Below are 8,177 nucleotides of genomic sequence, written 5' to 3'. Positions count from 1 at the left end.
GACATAATTTTGGCCCCTTTACTAAAATTCGGGATTCGGTCCTTGCATTCTAATTAGGCAGGACCAAAATCTACCATTCTAGATTTACTAATTACATTATAAGAGTAAAAGATTATATTTGTATAATTAAAATACAGAGACCAAAATCAAAATTTAATCATAGTATAGGGACCAAAATCAAAATTTGAAAAGCAAAATTTAAAAGACATGGACCTTTGGCACATGGAAGATGGAGCAAATACTAGCTGCTTACGTAGAATACTTAAACTGAGGACTGAGGCTCTTTCTATTTTATCTACTGGTACTGGAGCAAAAAAGATTGGGGAAATATGGGAAGAGATCCTGGTGAAGGGTGACAAAGTACCATGGCATAAATTGATTTCTTCTCCACATCCCAAAACAAAGTATGATTGTTTGGATGTATCTATTGGACATACTTCCAATTAGGGATAGGCTACAACATATGGGGCTAGTTACTTATGGTAAATGTGTTAACTGCAATGAAGCTTTAGAGACAATGTATCATTTGTTCTTAGAGTGCCCTTTCGCTGTTTCTTTATGGGAGGCTGTGTTGATCCTAAACGGCTTGAGGAGAAAACCTTCGTCATGGGAGAATCTGTTAGTTTGGGCTTGTGGTGCTTGGAAAGGTAAGTCCTTACTCACAACAATCTTGAGACTAGCTTGGTCTACACTAACTTACACACTATGGGAGGAAAGAAACTAAAGGTTGTTCCAAGACTTCTCAAGAAACGCTGATCAGATACTTAAAGCTACTAAGGAAATTGTAGGTATACAATTAAGAGGTAGGAACATAAATAGACTAGATAGTGTTAATATTACTCTTTGTAATCATTGGGGTATAGATTAATCGACGTTTTGATTTTGTAAGTAGGATGTTCATATGCTTTTAGGTTAGTGATTGTTTTTGTAGCATAACTCTACTTCTTTAGATAATAAAATAAAATTATTCAAAAAAATCATAATTTGACCTTTGAAAGTTAAAATGTTTTCCAATAATTTTAGAATATTACCCTAATATCACAGCAACTCACTGTTCTATTTTATTATTATAACAATTTCGGTTGGCAATAGTAAAGGGAACATAAGATCACCCATGTGCTAACAGTAGTAGGGCTCATGTGGTGCAGAATATAGACAAAATACTGTTCCCATTCATTTCATTCAATATTTTTCACTGTCAAATTATTGACCCAAATCCCAGATTCACAAAAGGCAACTGTGATATCCCTAGCCCCAAGCAAAAGCTGTGCTTCATAAACTACACGTTCCTACACTATTTCCCCCCAAAATGACCATTTCATCGTCTTCTTAATAACCCAGAGATCCTTCTCTTCCTTAAAAACCTATACTTTCAATACTATTTCCCTATAACAAAACCCTAACATCTTTCCCCCGTCTTCCTAAAAACTCTCAAAAAGAAACCCAGAGAGAATTAGTCAACCACTAGCAGATATGCTAAAGTTGACAATATCCTGGTAATTCATGCTTCCTTCGTCTCGTTATTTCCACTGATCTCTGCTTGAATGAATATCACCGTATGCTTTAATAAATGTATGGACCTAACGCCTTCAAGTTCCACGAATTATATCAAATTCGAGTAATTAAAAATAAACTGAGGTTCAGTTAATACTATTGTTTCTTATAAATACAGGTGATGTGAGATGCTTACACGCCTGCAGGCGACCCTATTCCTACCAATAAGAGATTCAATGAATTAATAATCATTGGTCACCCTGACGTTGTTGCCGAGGAACCTTGGTAATTTTATTTACACTTTTGTTGCTTATTTTTCTAAAAATTTCCAAACCCATTGAATCTCGTCTTTTTAAAAAATTCAAACTGAACTTTATATGGGACCATTGAAATTAGTGATTGAGACCGTCGCTTGCCAGTCACTACGGGATTGGTGGAATGCAGTTCAGCAAGTGACAAAAAGTTAGCATTAGAAAATGAGTCTTGACCATCTCGAATGGTTTACCATTCGACATTGCTAAGGTTTTGAGATATATTTCATTCCCATTTCTTCATGTACTTATATTTGATTGATTGGAATCAGGTTTGGAATAGAGCAAGAGTACACCCTCCTTCAAAAACATGGCAAGTGGTCTCTGGACTGGCCTGATGGAGGGTTTCCCGGCCCACAGGTTCTTCTATCTCACTGGCCTTTGGTTTAGAATTGTCGGATGTAATCGTCGTAGCTAAGTATTGCCTCCAGCCATGTAGGGTCCTTACTACTGTGGAGTAGGTGCTGAAAAGTCCTTTGGCCGGGACATCGTGGACTCCCACTACAAAGCGTGTCTTTATGCTGGGATTAATATCAGTGGAATCAATGGCGAAGTTATGCCTGCTCAGGTCGGTCTTATACTTGGTTACAAACTAAGCTTTTTTGTTGTTGTTGAGCTTCATTTTTCATGAATGATCTTATGGTTCAAACAGTGGGAGTTCCAATTTGGTCCAGCCACTGGAATATCAGCAGGGTATCAATTATGGGTTGCTAGATACATACTCGAGGTAATTTGTTATCCGTATTCTGGTGCATTTAATCAACGAAGTTTCCTTTCAAGGCGTTTAGTTACTGTAACATCTTTTGTATTCTTTTTCGAACAGCGTATCACTGAAATTGCAGGAGTTATTTCTTTCGATCCCAAACCTATTCTGGTTTGTTTCCTCACCATCTTTATTCGTTGAGTTCATCAAAATTCTTTTTCTTGTTCTTGATTTACCTTTCCTATGATCAGGGGGACTGGAATGGTGCTGACGCTCATACCACTACAGGTATATATACTTGATCAACGACCACTACACTTTTAAGTATTGTTTTTCCATTAATAAAGTGTTAAATGGTGGAAATGAAATATGGTTCCAGCACAAAGTCTATGAGAAGTGATGGCGGCATTGATGTGATAAAGAAGGCAATAGAGAAGTTGGGTTTGCGCCATAAGGACCACATCGCTGCGTTTGGGGAGGGTAATGAGAGACGCCTCACCGTTAGTCATGAAACTGCAAGTATCCATACATTCTTTTTTTTCTCATTTAGTATGACTATTTTTGCTTCAACTTCAGGGCGTTGCAAACAGGGGAGCTTCCATCCGAGTTGGCCGTGACACCGAGAAAGAAGGAAAAAGTAAGCATATTCTGTTTTATCCGAGTTTTAAAATTTTATAATTCGTCATCCAACATAAAATTTTATTTCCGTCCCTACCTCATCATACTCTCATCCTACTTCGATGAACATGTATGAAATGACACTCACAGGTTACTTTGAAGACAGAAGGCCGGCGTCCAACATGGATCCTTACATCGTGACATCCAAGTTCGCTGAAACAACAATTCTCTTGAAGCCTAGTTAGAAGCGGAAGATTAGATGGATAAACCTTACATCAGATTAGATCCTATATAAATAACCCGCTCATCTTCTTCCATGGATGAGTGGTGGTGATAACTTGTGTTTCATTAATGGCTTTCTACGGCAGTCATGCCATTTAAACTCTTTTCCTTTTGACTGTCATTTACTTATATCAACTTTTGCTTATGCTTCATTTCCTTCGTACAAATATCTTTTGTCTATTACATAGAAAGCATGATCGATTCCTCTATAAATTAATGCACCAGGCACCGACATAATAGTAAATATCTATGGGGTTTAAAATCCTTGGTAAAATAAATTACCAATGTATCAAAATTAGTATATATTTACAAAAAATTATAGTTTATAAATATAATTTTAAAATGAAGAAATAACAGATGTCCTCGAATGGATGTCGTCGAAATTATTTTCTTCAAGTAGAGTGAATATTATCAGATCATTTGGATGTCGTCGAAATTATTTGGCAGTCTATTGGAAAATGTCTGGAAGATACGACGTCTTCTCACGTTAGGTCTCGTGCTTTTCTTTTTCGTCTTTCCAAACTTCATCAATGGTTTCTGCTCTTTCACCATCTCCGGCCTGCTCTTCCGTCAGTTTAAGGACACCAACAAACGACATCATCATATGTGCATTCAGAACTATGTATGAAGGTTGAAAAGATGTTGGGCCTTTCATACGTCTTCGTAAAGACGTTAGATGATCTACGTGTCTTATTCAATTTACCGGATAAATTAAGCACTTCATTTTGAGAAAATAAACTCTAATGATCCTTATTTGATTAATTTTTTTCACCTAATTATTTAAGTGATTTTGCTTGTTTATCATTGTTAACTTCCAATTGTGCTTTTATTCTATTTTTTTTATACTCTTTACTTTTTCTATTCGTAATATAAATTCAAAACAATATAAGATACATTTATTATATAATTAAATTAATAATTTTTTATTAAAAAATCAATAAATAATTTTTATCAAACATTTTTAAAATTGTTAAATTACAATAATTATTAATCTCTAGTAAATTATTATTTTCAATGAGTTATCAAATTCATTGCTTTAATCCATTGTATTCGCTCATAACTATATTATTTATTGAAGTGTTCCCATTCAGAAAGTCTAACAACTTAGTATTTATAATTTTATATTTTAAATTGATTATTTAAAATTATTTAATTTTTGACAATAAATGACTCATAACTATCATTAAATGGTTAAATTAAACACTATTAAATACGCAGCTAAAATATCTTCTTCTTGCATAAAATCGAGATAGAAAAAATGTATCAAATTTTGGTCAATGGATGAATAAAGAAAATTAAAGAATTAACCAAAAAAAAAAGAGAGAAATGCTTCTTTTTCGTGAAAAGTGATCAACTAATAAATAAATAAATAAAGGGTAAATTATAAATTTGACAACTAAACGTTCATATAATTTCTGTTTTATTCACCGTACTTTCAAAAATTTTAATTTACTCACTCAACTTTTAAATTATTCTTGTTTTGATCACTCAACCGTTAAATTGCTAACGGTGTTATGGCATGCAATCTCTACAAAAACGAGCTCGTTTAATTTCCTTAAAAAATATTTTTTTCCCTTCATTTTCCTCTCTTTTTCACCGTTCTTTTTCTTCCTCACCAATTTTTCCCTCTCTCTCCTCAGCGTGAACAATTCTGGGTGTGAAAGTTTTATATCTTTGTTTTATATAAAAGCAAAGTTTTATATCTTATTCACGTGAATTAGTGGGTAAAAAATGGTGAGCCCTTTGCTGCAAAAGTTTGTCTGGTTTTTCGAATCATTACAAAGCAAACCAACCTCACTTCACTTCTAAACTATTACTAGTGGTAGTGGTGGAGACCAACAAAAAGGATAAAATTTAAATGGATCTTGTGTAATCTCCTACTTCCTTTTTAACAGTCAAAATCTTTTTAAATTAGTATATAATAATAGAATCTTCCTGTTCATTTTCATCTTATTCTCCATTTCACCACACTTGGTTTTAGTAAAGACTACTGCTTGATGGAAAAGTTAGAGAGTAGTCCGCAACTGGCTTGGCTTCTTCTTCTTCCGTGAAATAAATCGCAAAGGGACCTTTTTGTTTTTGTCTTTTCAAGATTCTTGTGCGTTATAATAATAGTGAAAGGTTGGTGGGGCGTTTTGCAGGATATCAGTGTGAATCATTCTCTTCTCAACTCCTCTATTTCTTCGTCGTCATCTTCTTGCCCTAACCTTTGGGGCAACTATTTTTTCTCCTTTTTGTTTTCTTTCATCTTTGGGTGTTTTTGGCTATGGAGATGTATAGCATAAGGAAGATCATGAGATTCTTGGTCGTATTGTTGGTTTTCTTCTTCACAGAGATGGCAACACTCTTTACTGCTGCCAGAAGCAGCTTACTTGTTCAAAATCTTAATGGAGAAGATGAGCGAGAGAAATGACCAGTGATGAATGAAAATAATATTAATAAAATATTAATTTAATTTGAAATTTAATAAAAGTGCCTTGTCATCTCAAAGTTACGGAAAAAATAACAGAGTAACAAATAAAAATAAAGTTAAGTAATTAAATTGAAAATTTTGAAAATACGATAAATAAAATAGGAATCATATAAAAGTTCAGTATCAATTTTGTAATTTACCTATAAATAACTCTCTGCTTGTACCTAAATAACGAATTAAAAGGGTTAAACCCTACTCACAGCCCTGATACTCTTTGAATGTTTGAAATTCAATAACCCTACTTTTTAATGTTAAACATTTAGTTATTATATTCTTTTTGATTTCACAATTGACACCCAATTAATAACATTGATTTAGTTATTGAATTTGTAAAAAATAATAAAAACTGTAAAATATAAAAATGAGTGTCCTTGTTATAATTTTAGTTAATTGATTTTTTGTGTAATAATTAGTAACCAATCCATTAATTGAATTTGAATCTTTTAGTGTAAAGGTTCGTTATAGAGACAATCTTCCATTATTGGAATTTTGTATGTTGTTTAAAAATTTCAATGTCTCGTCTTACTAGAAAATTCAAAGAAAATTATAAAAAAGTCGATTTAGCATGATGAGATGCTATATCATTTAAACAATATTTAGTATTTAAATTATGATATTGTAAATGAAACAAGTTGAATTGAGAAGATCACTCCTGTATCGAACATTTATAATACCTAATCCAAATTAATCAACTAATATATTAAATACCAATAGTTATTCACACAAAAATAATTAAAAATAATTAGCATTATAATAAGAATAATCATACTTTTTTTTATACTTTTTAAAATATCGTATAGATTTTTCAAGATTTGTTATAATTTATATAATTACATTTAATTATTTAATAACTAAAATTATATATAGTGCTATATGTTATTTTCACTACTTTTTATATTTAAACGAGTATTTAGAATCATTTTTAATCATTTATAATTTGAAATAATTTTTATAGTTTCATTATTATTTTATTTAAAAATCAGTTTTAATATTTTTAAAATAGACAACCTACATTACAATGAAAAACTGTCATATCATTGTTATAGCGTACTTATTTATGAAAATCCCCACTTAAAATATCACGATAAAGAGATTAATTGATCATTAATTTTTGGTTAAAGGATAACTTTTGACTTGTAATAGATTTAATTCATCATTTTCGTCTCTATTATATTTTTACATCAATTTAGTCCTCGAAATTATTCGAATGCATCGATGTTTAAAATATTTACTATTATTTAGAGTTTTAAGTTAGAGTTTAGGATTTATGACCTATGGTTTGGAGGTTATAAGGTTATGGTTTAGGATTTAGGGTTTATAATTTAAGGTTTTTAGTTAAGTGTGGGTATAAAATGATGCAATTAAACAACTTCGGTGGTTAAATTGATACGAAAATATGAAATGAGCGAAAATGATAAATTAGGGCTATAACAGGTACAAAGATAACCCTTAAACCTTAATTTTAAATAAAAAATTATTTAAAAAATTATTTTGCGGATAAAGTACACAAATGATCCCCCAATTATAATGTGTTACTTTGTTGAGTCTCTTAACTATTAAAAGTTATAAAATAGTTCTCCGAGTATGGAGTGTTGCTATGTTGTGTCCCTCGACTACCAAAAGTTACAAAATGATCACATGATTATTCATATATTCCAAACTCATCATTTTCATTAAAAAATGATGGTATGAGCTAAACGTTAATATGCTAATTTAGATATGATAGTATTTTGAGATTTTGGGATCATATGTTATCATATTACAATCAACAAGTTAATGTCCAGCTCAGATTGCAACCAAATTGTTAACGAAAAATGACATGTTTGGAATATAGGAATAGTTAGGTGATTATTTATAACTTTTAATAGTGAAGGGACTCAACAAAGCAACGCCTCATACCAGGTGACTATTTTCTAACTTTTATTAGTCGGTGGGATCAAAAAAGCATCACCCTATAGGTAGGGGATCGTTTGTGTAATTTATTCTTATTTTATTTAAAGATTTATTGAGTTATTATCTTATCCACGATAAACGAAATTGAAGTGAATTTATTATATAAGCCTTAAAAACCTATAGTAAAAGAAGTATTTCGATAAGGGTTAATTACTTCAAATACCACTGACTTTTAAGGATGGGTCCGAAAATGTCACTGATGTTTCAATCTTTCCAATTCTAACACTAATGTTTTATGTTTAACTACAATTATGCCACTCTGCCGTTAATCCATTAACGACACGATGGCATGTCAACTTTGCATCGTGACGGTGATAATGTGGCTCCCTCACCAAAACAACGT

General features: G+C 31.8%; 1 pseudogene; it reads left to right on the top strand.

Annotated features, from left to right (window-relative positions):
* Positions 1 to 207: 207 nt before the first annotated feature.
* Positions 208 to 2,977, top strand: LOC120163676 (annotated as a pseudogene).
* The last annotated feature ends 5,200 nt before the right edge of the window (positions 2,978 to 8,177 follow it).

The sequence above is a fragment of the Hibiscus syriacus genome, unplaced genomic scaffold (assembly GCF_006381635.1).
Source record: "Hibiscus syriacus cultivar Baekdansim isolate YM2019G1 unplaced genomic scaffold, ASM638163v2 tig00111493_pilon, whole genome shotgun sequence".
NCBI lineage: Eukaryota > Viridiplantae > Streptophyta > Magnoliopsida > Malvales > Malvaceae > Hibiscus > Hibiscus syriacus.
This window is presented reverse-complemented; position numbering and strand designations above follow the sequence as displayed.